Here is a 24,071-nt window from a genome sequence, read left to right as displayed (position 1 = left end):
GGACACTTTGAAATATTCATGTAATAGTCGCTTTTCATTTACCATCTGCAATTGATGTACATCATAGTTTATTATTTGTCTTAAGTTCTCGCCATTGTGATTGTCTTACTGTTGTGCTTAATGCTCTGGAAAGGACGACTTGATGAGAGTTACTTAATGTTTGAACAAGAGATATTCATTCATGATACATGTGAAAGAGAAATAACAATGCTAAAACTCATTATTGCAGCTCTGTTTGACTCCTGACACTGTATATTGAATAGCGAGCTGTGGACTCTGAAACTTCACACTACTGCTATTATGTGAATATGTTGATGAAATAGAAATAAAAAAAAAAACTAAAGTAAAACTCAAGGGGGCTTTACATTTCCCACAGGAAAAAAATAATGCCACGTCTTTGTTTTGTAGAACTAATTCCATGGTTCAGCAAAGAACTTCAGGACATGCTTAATTATAAACCTGTGAGTGGTCTCAATGAATTCAATTTCAGTGTGTAGGTGCACTAGGGGGCATTGAATGCTAGTACCCTTTCCATACCTATTTTGGGAGAGGCATAAATTAGTCCTAAATATGGAAGGCATTTCAATTGACAAAAAGGAACAATTCTCATTGTTTACATGAGGGAGGAGAAATCCATGATAAATTACACTAAAGTTGCCATGGACTCATCAAAGACAGATTTTTGTTGTTATTTCTCAGGGTGCTATTTTTTTAAAGCACGGTTGCATTACACTATGTTTTCACAAAGTGATTTGGCACTGCAATTCATTATTTATCCTTTTAAAATGAGGTTGACCTAAAATCTCAGTGCTGCAGAATGTTACTGTTGGCGTGTTAATATTAATGTTGTTGTTTTTTTAACTCCCACACTGATGGGTTTAGGCAATGGTGCTAATTGCAAGATTTTACAATCATTACACTTCCTTTTAACTCCTGAAAGCTTGAATCATTGTGTAACAACCACAGGCAGAATGGAACCTGGGACCTCTAGAGGTTAGAACATGACCCTCTACCGCATGAGCAAAAAGCAAGCTCATTTTTTCTCTTTGTAAGTGGTGTGGGTGCTATTAGATGGGACAGTACAACACACCCAGTTAGGTCTGTGGGTTACAGTAGCTCAGTTTTTTAATAGATATTTAAATTCCATTGAAGTTAATGGATGTAGCAGGGTAGTCACCCTGCTCCAGGTGAAACAAGGGTTAAACCAAGTCCTGGGAGAGGACTGGGACGGTGGAGCAATCAGCTGAGGCAGGTAGCAGCCAATTAGGGCACAGCTGGAGCAGTATAAATAGGGGCTCCTGGAAAGGAGGAGAACATCCTCTTGCTCCAGCTGTGGAGCAGGAAGGATGTGGCTGTTTAGGAGGGTACCTGAGATAGAGCTGATCTGGGGAAAGGCAGACAGTGCTGGGAAGCTCTGGCCTGACTCAACTCCCAGACTAAAGACCTTATACAATGGCCTGGGGGCACTAGGGCTGCAGGGAAGCACCAGTGCACAAGAAGGCCTCAGGTCCATATTCCCTTGCCTATGATGAACAGCCATTTCAAATGGCAGTTTGTCTCTAATGCCGGGGTTGATGATTGGCAGTGGGTCACCAAGGAAAGGTGTAGATAGGGGATTGGGCTTCCTTGGGAAAGGAGGACCCCAGAGTGTGGGGGCACTGCTACAGGGCAGTACTATGAGGGAAGGTCACTGTGGGCCAGAAGGGGCACGGGGCCTGAAGTAGTGCTGGAGATAGGTAACGGATGGTGAGACACAAGTCAACAGGGGATGCGCCAGGGCTGGAAGAGCTAATTCCCTAGGACACCAGCAGGATGTGCTGTGGTGGTGAGTTACAATAGGACATTGTGACAAGGCAAAGCAGCCCCACACTGATCTTTCAGGGCTCAGCCAGGAATACGTGGATGCAGAGGCCCTGCCCCCACAGCCCTTTCAAGCATGGTCAGGCTGCAGCTCATCTATAAAAGACTGGGAAGAGGCTCAGTCTCTGCTGGTGGCTGAAAGGGAAGGACCTAGGAAGGGAGCTCCTGACCAGCATCCGGGGCCAGTTAGGATATTGCTGGGGTCTCCCGCAGAGGAGAAGTCGCCCTTGTGAATTCAGAGGACCCTGCGAGTACGTGGGAAGAGGCCCTGTCGGAACAGGTAGGAAGTGGCCCAGGGCAAGGGTGGGAGTAGCTTCTCCCATCCCGGTATCCTCAGCGTGTTTTGGTGAGATTTCCCTGCCGAGGGAGTGGCACGCCATCCTGCCACTCACAGGGCTCTGGGCTGGGACCTGGTGAAGTAGGGTGGGCCTGGGTCCCCCTACCAGGGGTGTGGCCCCAGCATATCCATGACCTTCCGGTTCAACGCCTGCCTTAAAGGGCCAGCCAGTGATGTTGTTTATTGATTCGGGCCAGCAGGCCCTGCCTTAAAGGGGCAGCCAGTGACTTTGTTTATTGACTTTGGGTCAGTGGGCCCTACATGAACAGGACTTGGCATAGGGACTCAGGGTCCTATCCCTGCAAACCAGAGGCGGCAGGAGAAGTCACCTCATGACAGACTTAAACATGTGCTTTTCTGAATTTGGGCCTATAATTGGCCAAAGCAAAAAAGCTGGATCCATACCTCACTGATTTTTGGGATCCTCTGTGGCAGGATCCAAATCTTTCACCTGGAGGCCCTTTCTAGTTATAGCAGGTGCTTCTTTCATTGCCACTTTCTTCCTTGTGGAAAGTTAAATGTGTAAGTAAAAACATGGTGGGCAATTCCCAGTCCAGCTAACTTGGTCTTCTAATCAGCTCTCCCCCTCTCACCTTTTTTTTTGTGGAATGCTCAGACCCCTTGTTCACTCCTGACCCAAGTTAAATTTGGAAAAGACAACTCCAGCCTGCTTTAAGAAATGCACAGTAGCAGCTTCAATGCTATTTGAAAAATTTCTTCTTTAGACACTAAAAGGGAAGAGCCTGACACTGTACTCTTATGTCACAAGTACTGAGGGGGAGGGAAACTCACCAACAGGTAATATTCTCTTTGTGAGTGATGAGAATTTTTGCATGATAAGATCTATCCCTAATGGCTCAACCTACTCAGCCTGCACCAGGGTTGTCAACGCTGTATTTAAAAAATAAGGAACTGTTTTCTCCACCCTGTCCTACCTCCAGATTTTTATTATAATCACCATCAGTAAATACATAATATTAAATAAGAAGCAGCATTTACCTACGTTCACCAACGGGATCTCTTTCTGCAGCCCTCAGCAGAGATGAAAAAATAAGGGCCACCCCTGGTAGTAAGGGACCATTGATCACCTACAAACACAGATCCTGCTTACTACTATAGTTGTGATCCGACAGCTTTGCCATTCCACATCTATAGTGCAGTGCTGTCATTCTCCCACCAGCCCCTTTTCATTCTTATCAATTCCTCTCTTTCCTTTGGAATTAATTATAAAAGAGATGAGCCCAAGCCAAACCCCACACTTTAAACACCTTGGATTTGGAACTTTGTGGTTGGAGCGTGTCTCTCTTTCTTTTTCTTTTTTTCTTCAGCACAAGTGTTCTGCAGGGGCAAAATAAGATATAGACAAAATCTTAAATGGGGTATACACTGGGGCTGTGTCTAGACTGGCAAGTTTTTTCCCAAATCCTCTGCTTTTGCGGAAAAACTTGCCAGCTGTCTACACTGGCCACTTGAATTTCCGGAAAAGCACTGACGATCTCATGTAAGATCGTCAGTGCTTTTCCAGAAATACTATGCTGCTCCCGTTCGGGCAAGTCTTTTTCCTGAAAACTGTTCCGGAAAAGGGCCTGTGTAGACAGCACAGTAGTGTTTTCCGCAAAAAAGCCCCAGTCTTTTTCCGGAAAACTATTCCAGAAAAGGGCCAGTGTAGACAGCACAGTAGTGTTTTCCACGAAAAAGCCCCGATCGCGAAAATGGCAATTGGGGCTTTTTTGTGGAAAACCGCGTCTAGATTGCCCACAGACGCTTTTCTGCAAAAAGTGCTTTTGCGGAAAAGCATCCTGCCAATCTAGACGTGCTTTCCCGAAAATGCTTTTAACGGAAAACTTTTTCATTAAAAGCATTTTCAGAATATCATGCCAGTGTAGACGTAGCCTTGGTGATCTTCAGGATCAGTTCAAGTCTTTTATTTCCTCTCATGTTCAAGGACTCTATGTACTGAAAGTAACAATCCAAATAAAGCAATTGTTAAATCTTCTTTTTAATTGTGCCAAACTCTTAGCTAGTGGAAGTCTATGTAATGCCATTGAAATCAGTGATTCTGTGCCAATGTACACCAGCTGAGAATATGATATATTGTGACACACCAGGACCAGATTCCAACATCCCTATTCAGGTTGAGCAGCACCTAATTTTGTGCATAATCTCTGTCGACTCAGTGGTAATACATGTGGGGTAAAGCACTACGCCCTAGGACTCTTAGGGCATTTCTACACTAGGAAATTATTTTGAAATAACTATTTCAAAAGAGCATGTCCACACTACAGGGAAGCCTCGAAAGTAGTCCAAGGTAGGTTCCCTTAGGGGCGGGCTCATCTACACTGCAACATTATTTCGAAATAGCAAGGTCAGCATGTACACATCAAGCCCACTATTTTGAAATGATTTTGAAATAACAGGCTTCTTATTCTATAATAATAAACCCTCATTTCACAAGGAATAACGCCTATTTTGAAATAGTGTGTGTGTGTAGACAGCACAGCTGTGGTTATTTCAAAGTAATTGGCCTCCAGGGCTTTTCACAGCTGCCCTGGTGGCCACTCTGTCCATACCCATCAGAACTCTATAGTTCCTCTTCCCCTACAGCCGTCAGAGGTGCAGCCAAAGGGCATGTCGATGCACATGGAGCACCAGTCCAGAGCAGACCACTGCATGAGGCTGTCACAGAGGAAGGCTGTCACCTCCCCCAAAACCCTCTCCCTCCGCTGCCAGGAATAGCAGTCCTCTCCCTGTGGGGTGCTGCTACTTCCAGACCTGGCATGTGCATGTCACGGAAGAAGAGCATGCTGCCCCATCCTCCCTTCTCACCCTTGGGTTCCTGGCCTGGCTGACACCTTCCCATGCCTGCTTGTCCCCAGGCTGTAAGGGTAGCAAATCTTCCCCAGGACACCTGCACCCCAGCAGAACAGTGCCTGTTGTCTAGGCTACAGATGGCCTTGCTCAAAGCACATCACCTTCACCAAAACCTCTTCGTGTCACCTCACACGTTAGGGCTAGGCTTCGTGAACTGTGTCTCCTGGGATGATTGTCCTTCTCATTTTCCTTCACAGCTGAACCAGCTGTGAGTGGGGCATGAGCAACACCTTCCCTACTAGCCTCCCATCCCTGTGAGACCCAAAGGTGCCAGTGACACCAGGAAAACCTAAAGCGGGAACACATTGCTTCCCTGTGTGCCTTTCAACGGTCTCTGGAGTGGCAGGACCAGAGGTTGGATGCCAGTCTGGAGCTGTGCTGCACCACCTGGCAGGAGCTGTCACAGCAGGCCCAGAGCATGTGCATGGCATACAACGCTGCTGTCAACCACCTGGTCACCACCATCAAGCAGTCTAGCAGCCACACCCGCTCCTTTCCAAATTCCCCCGATCTCCTTCCTGCTCCTGCTTCTGTCCCCCAGCTTCTCCTCCTAGGCTCCCGCCCCCCTGTGGCTGCCAATGGCCCTGTGCATGAGTTGGTGGGAACTCTCAAGGTAGGCACCAGTCCCAGCTCCATGCCTGAGTCTCACCTCCCCCTTTTCCTCCTTCTTCCCCCTTCCTCTCCTCCCAGGAGATGGTTGGCGGGTCACATGTGAGTATTGCATCACCAGAGGGCAGGGGTGAGGCACTTCCCCAGTCTTTCCCCAGTTATAATTACCCCACATAAAGATAACAGAGTTTATTCTTGCAAAACATAAAGTCTGTTTGTTGTATCTGCAAGGGAGGGATAGGGGAAGGGAGGAGTGGGGGAGGAAAGGCCCTTTGTGGGGAGGCCCAAAGGAGAGTGTCAGAGCTGGCCTTGGCTGACTCTCTCCCTCAGTGCCTCTCGGATGCACACAGTTCCACGATGTGCCTGCTGGATGGCAGTGGTGCATGGCTGCTCAAGATCCCAGGCCAACTGTTTGGCCTCTGCCCCTCCGCCCCCATGGCAGGAACTTCTCCCCCTTTGTCTTGCACAGGTTGTGCAGGACGCAGCAGGGCACCACCACCTGGGGGACATTCTGCTCGCCAAAGTCCAGGTAAGTGAAGAGACAGCGGAACCTCCCCTCCAAACCTTCAAGGGCACCCTCCACCACGATGTGGACCCTACTGAGCCTGCCATTGAAACATTCCTTCATGGGTCCAGGTGTCCCATGTAGGGCCTCATTTGCCACAGGAGCAAAGGGTAGGCTGCATCCCCCATGATGCACATTGGCATGTCCACGTCCCAATCCTGATGGTGCAGTCGGGGGGAAAAAAGTAAATATTGGTGAAGAAGCCCTGGTGGTCCACAAAAGCTTTCAGAACCATGGAAAATTATCCCTTCCAGTTGATATAATCAGAGGCCTGGTGGTCAGGGACCCTGATGGGGATATGAGTGCCATCAATGCTCCCTGCCCCCCCCCCCCCACACAGTTGGGGAAACCCATGATGGCAAAGCCAGTGACAATGGGGTCCATATTGCCCAGGATGATGACTCTGCACAGCAGGATGGTGTTGATGGCCCTCACCACCTGTAGAAGGAGACACACAGAGAATCACAGATTGCCAGAGCCCTTGGGAATTGCCCAAGCCCAACCCCACTTCCCACACACCAGGAACAACCCCAACTTACCCCATCCCCCGGCAGGCCTTTGTTAGGTGAGAGTGCAAAACCTCCAGAGAGGGAGAGTCCCTACGCTTCCCTAGGGAACTCCATCCTAGGGCTTTACTACCCTGCTAGGAGGATAATCAGAGTCAAACCTGAATGAGAACGGCTCTGACAGTCGAACTCCCCATGCTGAACTGGTTCCTGACACAGCAGTAGCTGTCCGGTTTGATGAGTTTTGAAATAATGATGGCAACATGCTTCTGGAGAGGGTTGGCGGGTTGCATGTGGGTGTTGCATTGCCAGAGGGCAGGGGTGAGCCACTTGCTCAGCTCCGGGAAGGTGCCTTTCTGTATGTGGAAATTCTGGTACCACTGCTTCTCATCCCACCACTCCATGATGATCCAGTCCCACCAGTCAGAACTGGTGTCCCAGTGCCAGAAGCGGCAGTGCACGGTGTGCAGGAGAGGGGCTGTGCTGCATGAACAGCACATGGAGAGAGGTGAGGAGGTGTCCCACAGTGAGCTGAGGGTCCTGTTCCTACAGTGCTGCATGGGCTGCATGAAGTAACTGCACCAGGAGGTGCTGCAGGAGGTCTAAGAGATGGCAAGTGTTTTTCAGCAGGTCCCAGTCCACAGCAGAAGTGCTGTGGCGTCAAGGGCAACCAGAGCACACAATGAGATGAGTTTGCTGTCCCTCAAGGAGGCAAAGGTGAAAAGCCTGAGACACAATTACAGAGGGGGATCCCTTTAAGCATGAGCCTCAGATAGCTTCAGGCAGCAGCTCTAGGAAGTGATTGCTGTCCTGATGTCCTGCCCAGAGTGCTTCTGGGAGGCTCTAAATGCAATTCAACCTCCAATCAATGTGGACGCGCTATTTCAATGGGGATTTGTAGTTTGGACATGCTATTTTGAAATAGCTATTTCAGGAGTTATTATTCCAAAATAGCTTAGTGTAGACATAGCTTTAATGTAGATGGCCTGTCTTGACTTAGAGCCACAGAAAACTCTGGGGAGTAATTGTTTTGAATGACTCTGGGGAGTAGTTATTTGAAAACCCTAGCAGTGGAGCATCCACACTACCTCTATTTCATAATAAACATTATTTCTTGTGGAAAGCAGGAGTTATTATTTCGAAATAACCAGCCCCTTATTTTAAAATAATGGTCTTGGTAGTCTGGATGCTCTGTTATAGTCTTGCTTTTGGTGAAAAGAATTGCATAGCACAGTTTCTTTCCAGCATTGTTGTGGATTTGAATTCTCTTTGCACACCATCCTTGTCTCTCTGTTAGAGGAAAAAAGAGATGTAGGAGGTAGATATAAATCATATTAAGGCTACAGTTTTCATTACACATGGCAAAAATCCTACAATAGCCTTATGAAATATAATACCTTCAGATATCATGTAATACAGCACAAGGTGCATGTAAAACCTCCAAATTATAAGGTCATTATGAAACCTCCATATCCACAGAGTGCAAAGAGAAATGGCATCCAATTTTAATCTGCAGTTTAGAGTTGAAATTCTTCCTTGAGACATTAATATTTTGAAAGTAAGAGGCCATTTTTTCAGTAGCAATCACAGATTGCCAGTAAAAGATAATGCTTCCCTGGTGGACTTGCTTTCTACAATAAGTCTACCACATACTAATAAAATCCACAGAAAGGCAATGGTTGATTGTGTAGGTTGCAGGAGAGAAAGTAAGAGCAGGGAGAACTGTTTGTAGTGAATAATTCATTTGATTTATTTCACTCCTCTTTCTGTTTGCAAATTATCTGCAAAGTGGCAAGTTTTATATTTTAACAGATTAGTTTGTTATTCAAATTTGTTCAATGACCCCTCGAAGCACATTTGGGTTGTTAGAGAATTGTTCACGTCTCGATGTTATGGTGACCAAAGTCACATGCTATTGTTTTGCTCCCCAGATGGATGACTGAAAGTGCCCATAACTATAAGAAGCACATATCCAGTACAATGAGTCTCACAAACACATACCTATATGAGATTAACATTCCTGAGACAGTCATCCTTTGTGTGAGTATACTCTCACAAATACTGCAGGCAACTGCATTAGACATGGCCACCAGAACTTTAGTCAGCAGAAAGCTGACCTGTGCCCTTATCAGGAACCACTCTTCATTTCCATAATATGGAATAGTTTTCAATCACAGCCCATTGGTTGTTAACTCAGAAGCACAGCTCTTACACGGCAATTAAAAACCTTCAGCTGGCCCATGTCAGCTGACTTAGGATCAAGGGTCTCCTGCTAAGGGGCTGTTCCATTATGGTGTAGCTGGTTGCGCTCAGGTTGAAGCCTGAGCTCTGTGACTCTGGGTTAGGGGAAGGTCCTAGAGCCCATATCCACATTACAATGAAACAGTCCCTTTGCCTGAATTCCTGGAGCCTAGGTCAGCTGCAAGTTTTTAACTGCGGTGCAGGTGTACCCACCAACATGAAGGACTATGCTGTGGACTACAGGGGAGAGAATTGTAGAGCACCTCAAGGTATTGTGACCTAACTGGCCTGAGCGAGCATTGGGAGCATGAACTAAAAGTTACCTTGTCTGTGTTTGTGCAATTCTCTTTCAAGCAGTACTAAACCTTTTAGTGGGTGCAAGGAGCGTACACATTGTGTAGTTAGTCTGCAACATTTTGGGGAGCTCTGCAAATTCACAACCCTGTAATCCACGCTCCAAATTCAGGGTAGACATAGCTCAAGAGCCAGACTTGTACGTATAGTGGCATGCACAATTGTATGTCCCACTTGAGTTCATTGGGTAGTGTTTCAGACCTGTGTCCCTAAGTGTAAATGCCCATTTGTGGGCACTAATTTAGATATGTATTTCCCTCAGCATTTATGGGCAAGCTGGGGATATGAATGGACATATAGATGTGCATGCACAAATCAGATTTACTTGGATGCACAAAGATTTGTGAGCCCAGGCAAGGCCTCAACAAGATATATGAGCATTTAGAGACATGATTCCTTGGAGCTTTGGCCCATGGTGATTGCAAGTGCATCACAAATTCAAGGTCTAGAAATGACCATTGTGAGTCTGACCTCCTATATAACAAATGCTATACGGCATCTCTGAATTACTTCCTACTTCAATTACAATAGCTGTGGTTGAACAGTTAGAGAACTATCCAATTGCGACAGAAAAATTTTCAGTGATGTGGTACACACTATAATGCTGGGGACTTGTTCCAGTGATTAAAAGTGTGCACCTTATTTCTAATCTGAACATGTTCAGTTTCCACTTCCAGCCATTAGCTCCTATGATACCTTTGTCAGCTATGTTAAAATATCCTGAATATTAAAGATCTGTTCCCCATGTAGGAATTTATAGACTGTGATCTAGTCACTCCTTAGCTTTTTTAAAGGTACTGAGCTTATTAGAGCCTATATCTACTCTATGAAACAAAAACACCACCCACAATGGTAAGTCTCAGGACCCAGGTCTACAGAACTATGTTTGTGGGGCTCACACCAAGGCACAAAAATAACAGTGTAGATGTTTCCACTTGAGCTGAGCTTGGGCTCTGAAGCCCAGCAAGGGGAGTGGGTCTCAGCAGGGGTGGATGAGAGTGCCGCAGGGCCCCAGGCAGTGCCGCGGGGCCCCGGGCAGCACAATTTCGCAGCCCCCCCCTTTGACACAGCGCATGCACCGTGGCGCCACGGCACATGTGCGGGGCTTCTGCAATTGCAGGGCCCGGGGCAGCTGCACCGCTCGCCCTGCCCCAAATCTGCCGCTGGGTCTCAGGCCCAAATTCAGTTCAAGTGGGAATGGCTACACTACAAGTTTTAACGCCATAGCATGAGCCCAAGTCTGCAAATCTGGGCTCTGAAACTCGCTGCCATAGGATTTTGTTTAAGTGTTGACTTACCCTGAGACACTCACTATAAGGCATGTATTCCAATCCTTTATGTATTCTCATGAAATTACTCTGAACCCTCCCCAATTTCTCCATGTCCTTCGTGAATTGTGGAAACCAGAACTGGACACAGTGTTCCAACAGCAATTTTTACTCCTGTTTATGCATCCAAAAATTACATTAGAAGCGCATGTTTGGCACTAAAATTGCCAAACCTTTGTCAGAGTCTCCTCTTCTAAGGATCAAGTCCCTATTTGGTAAGTAGGGCCAATATTCTTTGTTCCTAGATGGATGACCTTATGTTTGGTGGGGCCCAAATTACAAATTGATTCAGATCGCTTTATACTGGTAACCTGTCTTTGTTATTTATTTCTTCCATAAGTTGTGTGCCAGCTGCAAAATTTATCAGTGATGGTTTTATGTTTTCTTCATTGATTAAAAATATCAAATAGTATCGGGCCAGGACCCAATCTCTGCTGGACCCTACTAGATACACACCTGGTATATTATAATTATCTTTGTATAAAATATAAAAGGCACTCAGGATTCCATCTCACACACTTTTTACCTTAGGCCATATTTTAACCATCCCTGTAGTACCTCAAAATAACTATCCTGTGAAAGGAAGGGCTGAATCTTTGGGGCACAAATGAGATCAAGGAATTCAAATTAAACTCTTTCCCATTCACAGTTCTCTTACTTTCTAACTGGGAGGTGAGCAAACAAAAAACTTTTGAAGAGCTCAAAGTTGTTAATGCCAGTCAGCTGAGGAAGCATTCAAACCACTGCTCATCCTTCCTTCTTTGAGTTTGTTTGGGAGATACTGTTCATTCCTCTGTGTTTCCATAGAATATTCATGCAGACTTCATTTTCGCCCAAGCTTGTAGCTAATTAGTTACTACATTTTGCATGAATACTCATAAATTACGAAGAGACAAGTGGCTACAAGACTGAGTGAATGAATCAAGAGCTTCTTTCCTTAGGCAAAGAAGGATGCAGCATAAGTTGAACCCTGAATTTTCCATCCTTTGAATAGTAGCTCCATTAGCATGGATGACAGTGTAGGTGACAATATTCCAATGATTTTCAGAGGTACAGTTACTTCATGGCAACATAACTGTGGGTGTAACATGGGAAAGAGAGGGGAAATGATTTAGTGTGTGGAATTATTTTCTCTGATATTATGCAGTCCTCAAACTTACATTCTACTTACTCAATATTAAAAGACAAAGGGATCTCAAATGTGTATTTTTCATGAGAATGTTTCCAAATGGAGAATTACATTATTCCAATTAGTTCTAGATCTTAACACACATTGCATTTTATGTGTGAAATCCTGATCCTATTATAGTCAGTGGGAGTTTTCCCATTGACTTCAGGAAGCCAATGTTTTACTCTATATTTTGAAATAGACAGCATATGTAATTTTCTGTCTCCTGTTCTCCTTCCTAAATTATTATACCTCACCTTTTTGTAAAACCAATTCTATTTCAATTAGGTCAGCTGCAAACATTGTGCGGGCAGGAACTGTATTATTTACACTACTACAGTGTTATAAGCTATGTTGGTTCCAAAATATTAGACACACATAGTGGGTGAGATAATATCTTTCATTGGACTAGTCAAGACTTCTCTTTAGCTTTGAAAGCTTATCTATTTTACCAACAAAAACTGGTTCAATAAAATATATTATCTCAAGCACCTGATTTCTTGATTTGCCCTGTGTACCTATAATGTTGTGTAATAACACTTTTTTTCTACAAAAGTTTGCAGCCAGAATCTAAGATCTCTTTAACATAAGCAAAGCTTTTAAAATTGAGTCACCACTGCCTTGCACCTTGTATATTCATTTAGATGTGTGCAAAGTGTATATAAATGCCCTCATTCTAACTGGATGACATTTTACACCCGCTTTGCATTGCTCTAAAGAAACACAAAGTACAAGGGAGTGGAGAGTGGTTTGAACCACATATAAACAAAGAAACAAAAAGGAAAGACAGGGAAGGCAGGACAACGAACGACAGTCAGGCTATGTCTAGACTGCAGGCTTCTTTCGAAAGAGGCTCTTTTGAAAGCATCTTTCGAAAGAGCCTCTTTCGAAAGATCGCGTCTAGACTGCAGGCGGATCTTTCGAAAGAGCAATCCGCTTTTTCGAAAGAGAGCACCCAGCGAATCTGGATGCTCTCTTTTGAAGAAGCCCTATTTACATTGAAGAATGCCTTCTTTCGAAAGAGGAACTTTCGAAAGAAGGCGTTCTTCCTCGTGAAATGAGGTTTACCGCCATCGAAAGAAAAGCCGCGTTCTTTCGAAATAATTTCGAAAGAACGCGGCTTGAGTCTGGACGCAGGGGAAGTTTTTTCGGGAAAAGGCTACTTTTCCCGAAAAAACCCCTGAGTCTGGACACGGCCTCACTGACTAAGGATGAGGAATGTTGACCCTTCCCAAATGACATCATATATTCCCAGGAAGAGGAAACTGGGCAAATCAAACAAAGGTCATGGGATGCAGACTCAGCCATCTGCGGGCTCCTTACTTTTTCAAACTTATTCTACGCAGAAAACTGTTCAGCAACCACAAGAGTTTGTGTGGGGGCAAATTTGATCTCAGTCCAGAAATACCCTTAAATATGTGGTGAACATGAGGCCAATTGAATTCAAAGGGTAAATGTGCATGCTTAAAGGTACAGGGAACACTCAAGACAATCTTAATACTCTAGGCAAAACTTTAGTGTACCATCCCATTAGGTGCCATCTCACTGGTCTAGAATGGCATATTTGGTGTCTCCAACCCTCTGACCTGTGGGGCCAGCTGGACCTAATCTGCCATCCTAGGTAGCTTCCCAAAATTCAGCTGCCTCATGCAGCTGCTTAATCTGTTTCTAGCTAGAGTGGCCTCTGTAAAAGGCAAACCTATACTTCAGTGCTTTTGCCGGGTTACGATCTTACTGCCAGTCTCACTAGGGTTCTACAGTATAGTATAGCAAAACCCATATCCATAAATCTTGAAAAGCATTTCACACTTTAAGTAATTACCTCTCCAATTTATACAAGTGTGTTGAAGTTGTAGGGTTGTATGGCACTATCCAGGGTATAATCCAGTCCTGGAGGAATTCTGCAATTTTACTGTGCCTCCAAATGCAGTAATTCCCCCCAGAACTAACAATCTGTACTGTTGAACAGCTGTGTCCCTTCAGTTCTCCAACTTGAGGTTCCTTTCACAATGCTTTGCTTTGAGAGTCTCCATCATGGAAATTACTCCCAGCTATCCTGCAGGAGTGCTACAGCCAGCTGCCTTTAAATTACACTGCAGAACAACACCAGCACATTCCCAGTCCCAAACTCCTCTCTCCCCCTGAAATGTGCATCTTGTATTGTCCAGCTCTCCTGGACAACAAAATCTTATATAAAGTCAAATTTTTATTAATTATATGATATGCACACATCTTGTTATCTTAAATGGGATTTCCCCAAGCAATTCAATCCCAGCACACTGGTTTACATACAAAATAAAACAAGTTTACAGAAAGATGATTACGAATTACAAGGCATAAAAGTCAGAATTGGTTACCAGCAAAGAAAAGTAAACATAACTAATACTTAATCAAATAATTTAATAAGAAATTACAAGTTATTTTTAACTGGAAGTTGCTTAGATAGCATGGCGTGACTGTAATATTAAACTGCTCTTATGTTCTTTTGTTTCGTGTTTGCACAGCTCCTGGAGAATGATATCCCAGTCCATACCCATGGCTCTTAGGCTCAGTGATAATAGAATAATTATTACTTGAATGAATTAATACATAAATTCTAGTGTTACAAAGTACACTGACAGTTGTCTTTTTAAGAAAAATTTGAATGTTTCCATCGTTGTCTGGAAAGTTTTAAAAAAAACAACAACCAGATCTCTGTAAAATAAGCCAAACATTTGCCAGGCATGGTTTAGATGGTGCTTGGTCTTGCCATGACTAAAGAGGACAGGACTTGATGACCTATCAAGGGGTATGTCTACACTACCCCGCTAGTTCGAACTAGCGGGGTAATGTAGGCATACCGCACTTGCAAATGAAGCCCGGGATTTGAATTTCCCGGGCTTCATTTGCATAAGCCGGCCGGCGCCATTTTTAAATGCCGGCTTGTTCGAACCCCGTGCCGCGCGGCTACACGCGGCACGGGCTAGATAGTTCGAACTAGCAAGCCATTCCGCACTATCTGTACACCTCATTCCACGAGGCGTACAGATAGTGCGGAATGGCTACACGCGGCACGGGGTTCGAACAAGCCGGCATTTAAAAATGGCGCCGGCCGGCTTATGCAAATGAAGCCCGGGAAATTCAAATCCCGGGCTTCATTTGCAAGTGCGGTATGCCTACATTACCACCCTAGTTTGAACTAGGGTGGTAGTGTAGACATACCCAAGGACCTTTTCAGTGCTAGTATTCTATGATTCTATAATTTCATGATTTTGAGGGGGCATTTTAAGATCTATTTCATGGGAATTTTATCATCTCATGAGCAGTTCCCGTAAAAACAAGGATATGTTTTGCATTAACTAATGTGGGCTTTTTTTTTCTTTTCAGACTGCAATGAAACTGTTTCCTTTGGCATATTGTCGTTTGGGATCATCTTAAGTAAGGGAAAAATCCTGGAAATTGACTTAATGTTTTAATGGGCCTGTTTTTGTTTCAGAGCTCACAACTCCCCACTGGCTTTTCAGAAATCTAATAGTGCTATTCCAAACCAAAAGCTTCTGTGCAGTTATATGAATTGCCTAGCTTTACATAGGATATCTTTCATTGTTACTAGGAGCAGCCCTGTTCCTCTTGTAAAAGCTAAGGATTTTACTCTGCCATGTCTAGAAGATTATTTGGGTAGTTCACATTATGTTTGCAAAGTCAATTAGGCCATTACAAGGATCCGCCTGGTATTACTTACTTCATTATGGTGACAGAAACACAATGAACAACAAAACCCATTTAAGATACGTTAACAGTGATGTGCTGAGGACAGACACCCAGCATGCCCAGCTAGTATGGGTATTAATAGCAGCACATGGTAAGATCCTGCTTAGGTGAATAGAGCACAGATATGCCAAAACTCTAGCGCAATTCTTTATATGCCCAAGCAGGTCCTCCTATGACTATAATGCTATTTTTATCAGGATAGTGTCCCACTGCCTCCCTGGAATCTTTCCTTGTCACTGGCACTGGGGTAGGACTTTGGCATAAGGAAGGCAACAGGCAAACGCTCCAGCAGCTCCCAGCATTACTACAATGAAAACAGCGTGCTTTTCACTAAAGCATGTTTAAACAATTAACAAAACTATCCAAAGCCCAAGATTTGGTGGTGATGGGGGACTTCAACTATCCAGACATATGTTGGGAAACTAACACAGCGGGGCACAGGCTATCCAATAAGTTTCTGGACTGCATTGGAGACAACTTTCTGTTTCAGAAGGTTGAAAAAGCTACCAGAGGAGAAGCTGTTCTGGATTTGGTTTTAACAAATAGGGAGGAACTAGTTGAGAACTTGAAAGTGGAAGACAGTATAGGGGACAGTGATCATGAAATAATAGAGTTCATGATCTTAAGGAAAGGTAGAAAGGAGACCAGCACAATTGAGGTAATGGATTTCAGGAAGGCAGATTTTGATAAGCTCAGAGAACTTGTAGGTAAGGTCCCATGGAAAGCAAGACTGAAGGGAAAAACAACTGAGGAGAGTTGGAAGTATTTCAAAGGGACGTTGTTAAGGGCCCAAAAGCAAACAATTCCGCTGTGTAGGAAAAATAGAAAATATGGCAAAAGACCAGCTTGGCTTAACAAGGAGATCTTGCATGATCTCAAAATAAAATAGGAGTCATATAAAAAATGGAAACTAGGACAAATAACAAAGGATGAATATAGGCAAGCAACACGGGAATGCAGGGGCAAGATTAGAAAGGCAAAGGCACAAAATGAGATTAAACTAGCTACAGGCATAAAGGGAAACAAGAAGACCTTTTATAAATACATTAAAAGCAAGAGGAAGACCAAGAACAGGGTAGGCCCACTGCTTAGTGAGGAGCGAGAAGCAGTAACAGGAAACTTGGAAATGGCAGAGATGCTCAATGACTTCTTTGTTTCAGTCTTCACCGAGAAGTCTGGAGGTGTGCCTAACGTAGTGAATACAAGCAGAGAGAGGGTAAGTTTAGAAGATAGGATACACAAAGAACAAGTTAAAAATCACTTAGGAAAGTTAGATGTCAGCGAGTCACCAGGTCCTGATGAAATGCATCCCAGGATACTCAAGGAGCTGATAGAGGAGGTATCTGACCCTTTAGCTATGATTTTTGAAAAATCATGGCAGACAGGGGAGATTCCAGAAGACTAGAAAAGGGCAAATATTGTGCCCATCTATAAAAAGGGGAATAAGAACAACCCAGGAAACTACAGACCAGTCAGTTTAACGTCTGTCCCAGGGAAGATAATGGAGCAGGTAATTAAGGAAATCCTATGCAAACACTTGGAAGGTAATAAAGTGATAGGGAATAGCCAGCATGGGTTTGTGAAGAACAAGTCATGCCAAACTAATCTGATAGCTTTCTTTGATAGGATAACGAGTCTTGTGGATAAGGGAGAAGCAGTGGATGTCATATACCTAGACTTTAGTAAGGCATTTGATACGGTCTCACATGATATTCTTATTGATAAACTAGGCAAATATAACTTAGATAGGGCCACGATAAGGTGGGTGCATAATTGGCTGGATAACCATAGTCAGAGAGTTGTTGTTAACGGTTCTAAATCCTGCTGGAAAGGGATAACAAGTGGAGTTCCGCAAGGGTCTGTTTTGGGACCCGTACTGTTCAATATCTTCATCAATGATGTAGATATTGGGATAGAGAGTACGCTTATTAAGTTTGCAGATGATACCAAACTGGGTGGGGTTGCGACTTCTTTGGAGGATAGGGACATAATTCAAAATGACCTTAGCAAGTTAGAGAAATTGTCAGAGGTAAACAGGATGAGGTTTAATAAAGAGAAATGCAAAGTGCTCCACTTAGGAAGGAACAATCAGTTCCATACATACAAGATGGGAAGCGACTGTCTAGGAAGGAGCATGGCGGAAAGAGATCTAGGGGTCATAGTGGACCACAAGTTGAATATGAGTCAACAGTGTGATGCTGTTGCAAAAAAAGCAAATATGATTCTAGGTTGTATCAACAGGTGTGTTGTAAGCAAAACTCGTGAAATCATTCTGCCGCTCTACTCTGCACTAGTTAGGCCTCAGCTGGAGTACTGTGTCCAGTTCTGGGCGCCACATTTCAAGAAAGATGTGGAGAAATTGGAAAGGGTACAGAGAAGAGCGACAAGAATGATTAAAGGTTTAGAGAACATGACCTATGAAGCCAGGCTTCATGAACTGGGCTTGTTTAGTTTGGAAAAAAGAAGATTAAGGGGGGACATGATAGCGGTTTTCAAATATCTAAAAGGGTGTCACAAGGAGGAAGGAGAAAATTTGTTCCTCTTGGTTACTGAGGACAGGACAAGGAGTAATGGGCTTAAAGTGCAGCAGGGGAGGTTTAGACTGGATATTAGGAAAAAATTCCTAACTGTCAGGGTAGTCAAATATTGGAATAAATTGCCAAGGGAGGTGGTGGAATCTCCCTCTCTGGAGATATTTAAGAACAGGTTAGATAGACATCTGTCAGGGATGGTGTAGACGGAGCTTGGTCCTGCCTTGAGGGTGGGGGGCTGGACTCGATGACCTCTTGAGGTCCCTTCCAGTCCTATTTTTCTATGATTCTATGAACATGTGCCCTACATGCCACTGCTAGTGTTACTTTTAGCTACCCGTACAAATCACCTCAGGCTTAAGGAGCTTGGTCTAAGGAGCTGTTTCATTGTACTGTGGACATAGGTTCTCGGAGCTTCTCCTCATGCAGGGTCTCAGGCTCCAGTCTGAGCCTAACCAGCTACACCATAATCTCAGTAAGTTAAACAGATCACCTAAAAGGTCAACTTATCTTTACTGAATTTGATCTTGGTGAATTCAGACCAGTTCTCTAGTTGGTCAAGGTTATTTTGAATTATCATCCTATCTGGCAAAGGACATGGTGTCATTCTCACAGCTTGGTGTCATCTGTAAACTTTATAAGAATACTTTCTACCATCCAAGTCATTAATGAAAATATTGACTAGTGCAGGGGTGGGAAATAATTTTTGTAAGGTGGCAACTTCACCAGTTTTGGTAGTGGTTCCAGGCTGGCTCCGGCCCTGAAGGGCAGAACCTCAGGCAGAAGGGGTGGTTTCCTTAGGCACTGCATGTGGGGATTGGAGGAGAGGAGCTGGCAGTCTCCTCTGGTGCCAAGCGCCCCTGGCAGGGGGAGGAGACTTCATGCACATCTCCATCTCCAGGCCAATCAGGGGAGTGCATGAAATGTCTCCCCATCCCACCCCACCCCACCCCACCATGCCAGGGACATGCGGCGCCTTAGAGGGAACTGCCAGCCCTTTAGAACAGATTGCAGTTTCTCTAGGTGCCACAGGCAGGGGGTGGGGTAGGAGACTTTGAGTACTCCCCTACCTCTAGGCCCTGATTGGCCTGGTGGCATGGGTGCAGCAGGGTGGGCCACAGGCCAGATCAAATGGGTTAGTGGGCCGGATCTTGCCCACCTCTGGACTAGTACCGAATTTTGTACTTAACTCTGTGGGACTCCACCAGAAACACCCTCCCAGAACTTTCTCTTTGATTAGTCTTTCAAGGCATTGTGCATCTACCTTATAATGCATTCATCTTGACCTCATTTCCACTGTTCACTTATGGGAATGTCAAGTGGAAGTGTGTCACGAGCTTTAGGAAAATCAGGACATGTCACAGCTCTTGATTCCTATCTAGCAGGCCAGTAACCTAGTAAAAGAAGAAAAATAGATTGGTTTGGCACTATTTGTTCTTTACAAATCCATGCTGAACATTCTTTATATTCCTATTATCCTCAGTTTACAAAATGATCGTTTAACAATTTGTTCTAGTATCTTTCCAAGTATTGAAATTAGGTTGATTAGCCCATAGTTCTCAGGCTCCGCTTTGTTCCTCTTGTTTAAAAAAATGGGTACTAAGTTTGCCCTTTTCCAGTCCTCCAGGACCATACCTGACTTCTGTGAATTCTCCAGGATAATTACTAACGGTTCCAAGGTTGCTTCGGCTAGTTTCTTAAGTACTTTGTACTTAAAGAAATTATTTGAGTGAATTTCATCAAAGACTCGTGAATATATCTAATTTATCTAAATATTCTTTAGTCTGTTCTTTTCCTATTTTGGCTTGCATTCCTTCCCCCTTGTTGTTAGTATTATTGGTGTTGAAGCTGCTGGTCACCAATTAACTTTTAGTGAGGACTAAAGCAAATTAGACATTAAGCCCTTCAACCTTCTAGATGTCATCAATTATTAGCTCCCTTTCCCTGCTACAGCATCTATGCAAAGCTAAACTGTTACTCTGTGTTCTTTGGTGAGTAGTTGAGGAGGAGCATACTGAAAGGGAAAAGAGAGAATGAGAAATGTTTTATAAGTTAAAAAAAAGAAAGAAAGAAAAAAGTCATATTTAGCTATTGTCTCTGTTGTTTGTTTGGAAGCTCCAAGAACCTGTATCCCTATCCAAGTGTATGCTGGGGCACTCCAATGAATAGGTGAAATTACAGCAATGTAAAAGAGGGAGATGTGAGAGGACAGAAGCATGTTATTTACAAATAGAGAAGAGTAGGTCCTTTAAGAAATTATGTAATCAGGTTGTTTTAATGTGGGCACCAGGTACCCCCAAGAAAATAAGAGGCTCATGTAAAGCCATCATTTCTACTGGGTAATTACTTTAATTAGGTAGTTTTTGAAAACTGTGCATTAGCTACATGATGGATCAGAATTGTTGTGTTCTGTTGAGTAATTTTTTAATTAGGCTATGATTTCAAAATTGTTTCTCTCTCATATAATGGTCTGAAACTGGCCCCTTCTGATTTATTGTAAAGTTATTTAAGGAAGCCAAATTCACTATACATTGCAAAAATCCTCTTCAAAGAAATTGACTTTATATAGACAATCAGGTGCTTTTTGTAGGTAATTGTCACTGTGTCTTAGTGGATCACAGTTGAGTATGCGAAATTCAGGGCAAACTGATGAAAAACAGGGCAGACTAATCCCACACTGGTGATTATTTTAAGTGGCTGTTATCCCAGGAACAAACACAATAGTGATATAGGTATATGGCCAATATTTGTAACTTCCGACAGCTACAAAATTGATACATGAATATAAACAGGATAATCATACTTAGAAAATCATAACTTATCCATTGACACCTTACTGTACATCTCTTGGACAAGATTTGTTGGCAACTGTCCAAAGGCGGCAATATCATTGATATAAATGGCCATATTTCAGTCATACAGCATCACAGTAATACACACATGTTTGGATACTATGAGTTCTGTAAGCTGGTCAGAAAAGCTGCAGTCATGTTAGTCAAGTGCCAAAGATAAAGACTGACAAATGCAAAACAGCAGAAAGATATAGCTGCTCCTTTTTATTAAAGCTTCTATGTAAAGCTAAAAAATGGCAAGCAGCCAAGCACTGTTTTTTATTTACTAGGCTTTGGGAAAGTGAAGTAGAGTACAAGATATTCCAGCATGGCAATGATCATTCAGACTTCATGATTAAACAGTGATAAAAAGATCAAAGCAGAAAGCTGTGTGAATGAAACCTGGGGACAGATTTGGATTGCAGTTTCTCTATATAAAAGTTCTATCTTGATTAGAGTGCAACAGAGGTATCAAGTTGCACAAGAACAACATAAAAGCAAAAGAGAATTCAGTTCTTCCACTGCAAGAAGGACCTGATCCAGTCACCACTACAGTCAGTGGCATAGCCCCCATTGACTTCAATGGGAATAGCGTTGACTCAATATATGCAATTTCCATAATTAAGGGGAGATATCTCACGTATTAGGAAAATGGAGATCTGAGTATCACTCATATCCATTTACTGTAACCAACAATGTGGAATTATGTTCTTCAGAACCAAAGGGATGATGTGTGATCAATGCTGCAGAAGAAAATTAGATAAATGTAAGGTGTTTTAATACATAAAATGAATGAAGTGACCATTGCATTTCAAATTCAAAGTCAAGACTAATTCCTGAAACTGCGTAAGAATAGCTAATTCAGATTCGTGCTTTATAGATTTTGTAGATTTCCTCCCTCCCAAAACCGATTGAATCATGTAGTCTGACCTGTCATAGAATTTCTTCCAGTTCCTCCAATAAAGATCACAATAATTTGTGTATGGATAAAGCATATATTCCAGAAAGGCACCCAGACTTGATCTGAAGATTTCAAGATATGGAGATTCCATCACTTTACCTGGTAGTTTTTTTTCTTGTGGGTAATCCCCTTTAGATACATAGTGCTTCATATAGGAATCTGAACACAAAATAAAAATTGTTCTGCAACCCCACCAGCCACTGGAAAAGTTCTCAACTAGATCCAATTTCAGTGTTTGTTATTATGTATTTGGACCCATATAATGTGAGGGAAAAAAAGTTTTTGAACCATGTGGCACTCAAGAGTTGAACTCAAAGGGAACCAGAATCAATCATAGCTTTCAAAACTGTCAAAAACTGACATCCTAATACTCTACATGAATCCTAGCACAAACGGATTCTCTCAGCTTAATGAAGATTCATCTCTTGTTTCAGGCATACCTTATGTCAGAAGACTCATTCTCTGTTTCTGATAGCTATTGCCTCTTGCCAGAACCGGTACAGTTTTAAGGAAAAGTAGGATACAGTGTACAAATCTTACACTGGTCAAGCAAGAGTTAATAAGAATCTAAGGTGGGCCCAGTCAGTCACACTCTGACACATCTGATATAGGTATCAGGCTTGGAATGCTGTGAAAACAGCTCAGGGGCTGGCTGACTAGGAAGTGGAGTAATACTCCAGCTCTTACTTGGAGAAGCCTAGCTGGAACAGAACAAAGACTGCAGGCTTTTGAGACTGTCTGCACACTTCCCAGGGGCAGTGGGTGAATGCCCAGCTGGGGAAACTGAGCCCCAGACCCACCCCTTCTGCCTGAGGCTCTGCCTCTTTCCACAAGCCCACCTCCCACCACAGCAGCCAGCTTCCATCTCAGGCTACACCTCCAGCCCCAGAGCTCCTCCAGACCCTGTGTAGCTTCCTCCCTCCCACCAGGTGGTACAGTCCAATCCTTCCCAGCTATATGGCTGGCCAGAGCATAGGTAGTTTTCAGAAGGCAATGCCTTTCTTTGCTATGTTACATACCACCCATGACACTTCCCCACAGAACTCCCCTAGCTTGTAAGCAGGACCATGAAACTCCTTGTAAAGTGAGAGCCTACAGCTCCGATACATTTTTTGATATAGCATTCCCTTCTTACTTGAAGTCGATGGCCTTGGTTCTCTGTTTTGATTGACTTATGCTCAGCACAGGAGTAAGAGAGGGTGGCTTTCAATCACATTTGTACTACCCCTGTGCCCAGGCTACCTGGGGCATTTTCAGTCTGCCCCATAAGCTGGACTAACCTCAGGGCCATTCTTCCTTGCTTTTAGATACCTCTGGTCCCACAGGAATACCTACAGTTGAGAAACAGGGGGGAAATCTATAATATCTATTTCTGTTGATATTATAGCTCCTTCGGTGTGTGTATGTGTGTGTGTTCCACAAAAAGGTCCCCTGATATTTTTACCTTGTCAAGAGTGAAGGAAAGTATATATATATTTTTTTAAAGCTAGTCATCTAAAACCCATGGAAGTGAATGCTGCGATGTTTTGTTTGGATCTCTCCCGTTTTAGTGTTACATGAGTGCAAAAATCTGTTTGAAAATATGAGTTGTCTTCTTATACACATAAATAACTCAAATGATTCAGTCTATTTGTCTTTCAAATTTAGGAAGTGGAAAAGAGGTTTCTGGGCAGTGTACATGTTAATCCTTCATATGCCAAGTTTCAATAACAAGTGGATTTTTACAGCCAAATTATAAACCTTTGGTAAGTATTGTTCATAATGAAAATACTAATATAACCTGAATGACAACAAAAAGGCTCTCTAGTGAACTCAGTTTTATCACACACACAAAAAACCCACCAAAACCCTGAATAGATATGTGTGTCTGGATTTAAAGAGACACCTGCCATACTCTGGAAAATGTTCCATACATTATTCTTATCAAAAGCCCCGTCAGTGTTCATACAATGTTTCCACAAATTTTGCTCCAGCACTAACGATTGCTCCAGCTCATTGTTCCATTATCCCTGCCTAATCTATATAGTCATATTCAGTTAGTGGTGAGAGCGCCTCCGAAGGTTCTAGGGTTTGGTTTGCTTCTGGGAGGGATCCAAGAACTTAGTTTAAGCATGGGGTGGAAATACAATGGGAATAGGCTCCCATAACATTCTTTCCCC

The 24,071-nt window shown here is 43.4% G+C and overlaps 1 long non-coding RNA gene across 1 annotated transcript; it reads left to right on the top strand.

Moving 5' to 3' along the window:
• Positions 1-5,785: 5,785 nt before the first annotated feature.
• Positions 5,786-23,921, top strand: LOC142826853 (uncharacterized). Its single transcript, XR_012901120.1, has 3 exons — positions 5,786-6,206; positions 15,206-15,256; positions 23,560-23,921. It is a non-coding gene; the product is annotated as an uncharacterized LOC142826853 (long non-coding RNA).
• Positions 23,922-24,071: the final 150 nt, after the last annotated feature.

Source organism: Pelodiscus sinensis, chromosome 2 (genome assembly GCF_049634645.1).
Source record: "Pelodiscus sinensis isolate JC-2024 chromosome 2, ASM4963464v1, whole genome shotgun sequence".
Taxonomy (NCBI): Eukaryota; Metazoa; Chordata; order Testudines; family Trionychidae; genus Pelodiscus; species Pelodiscus sinensis.
Note: the sequence above shows the minus strand (reverse complement) of the source record. Positions and strands in the feature narration are given on the sequence as shown.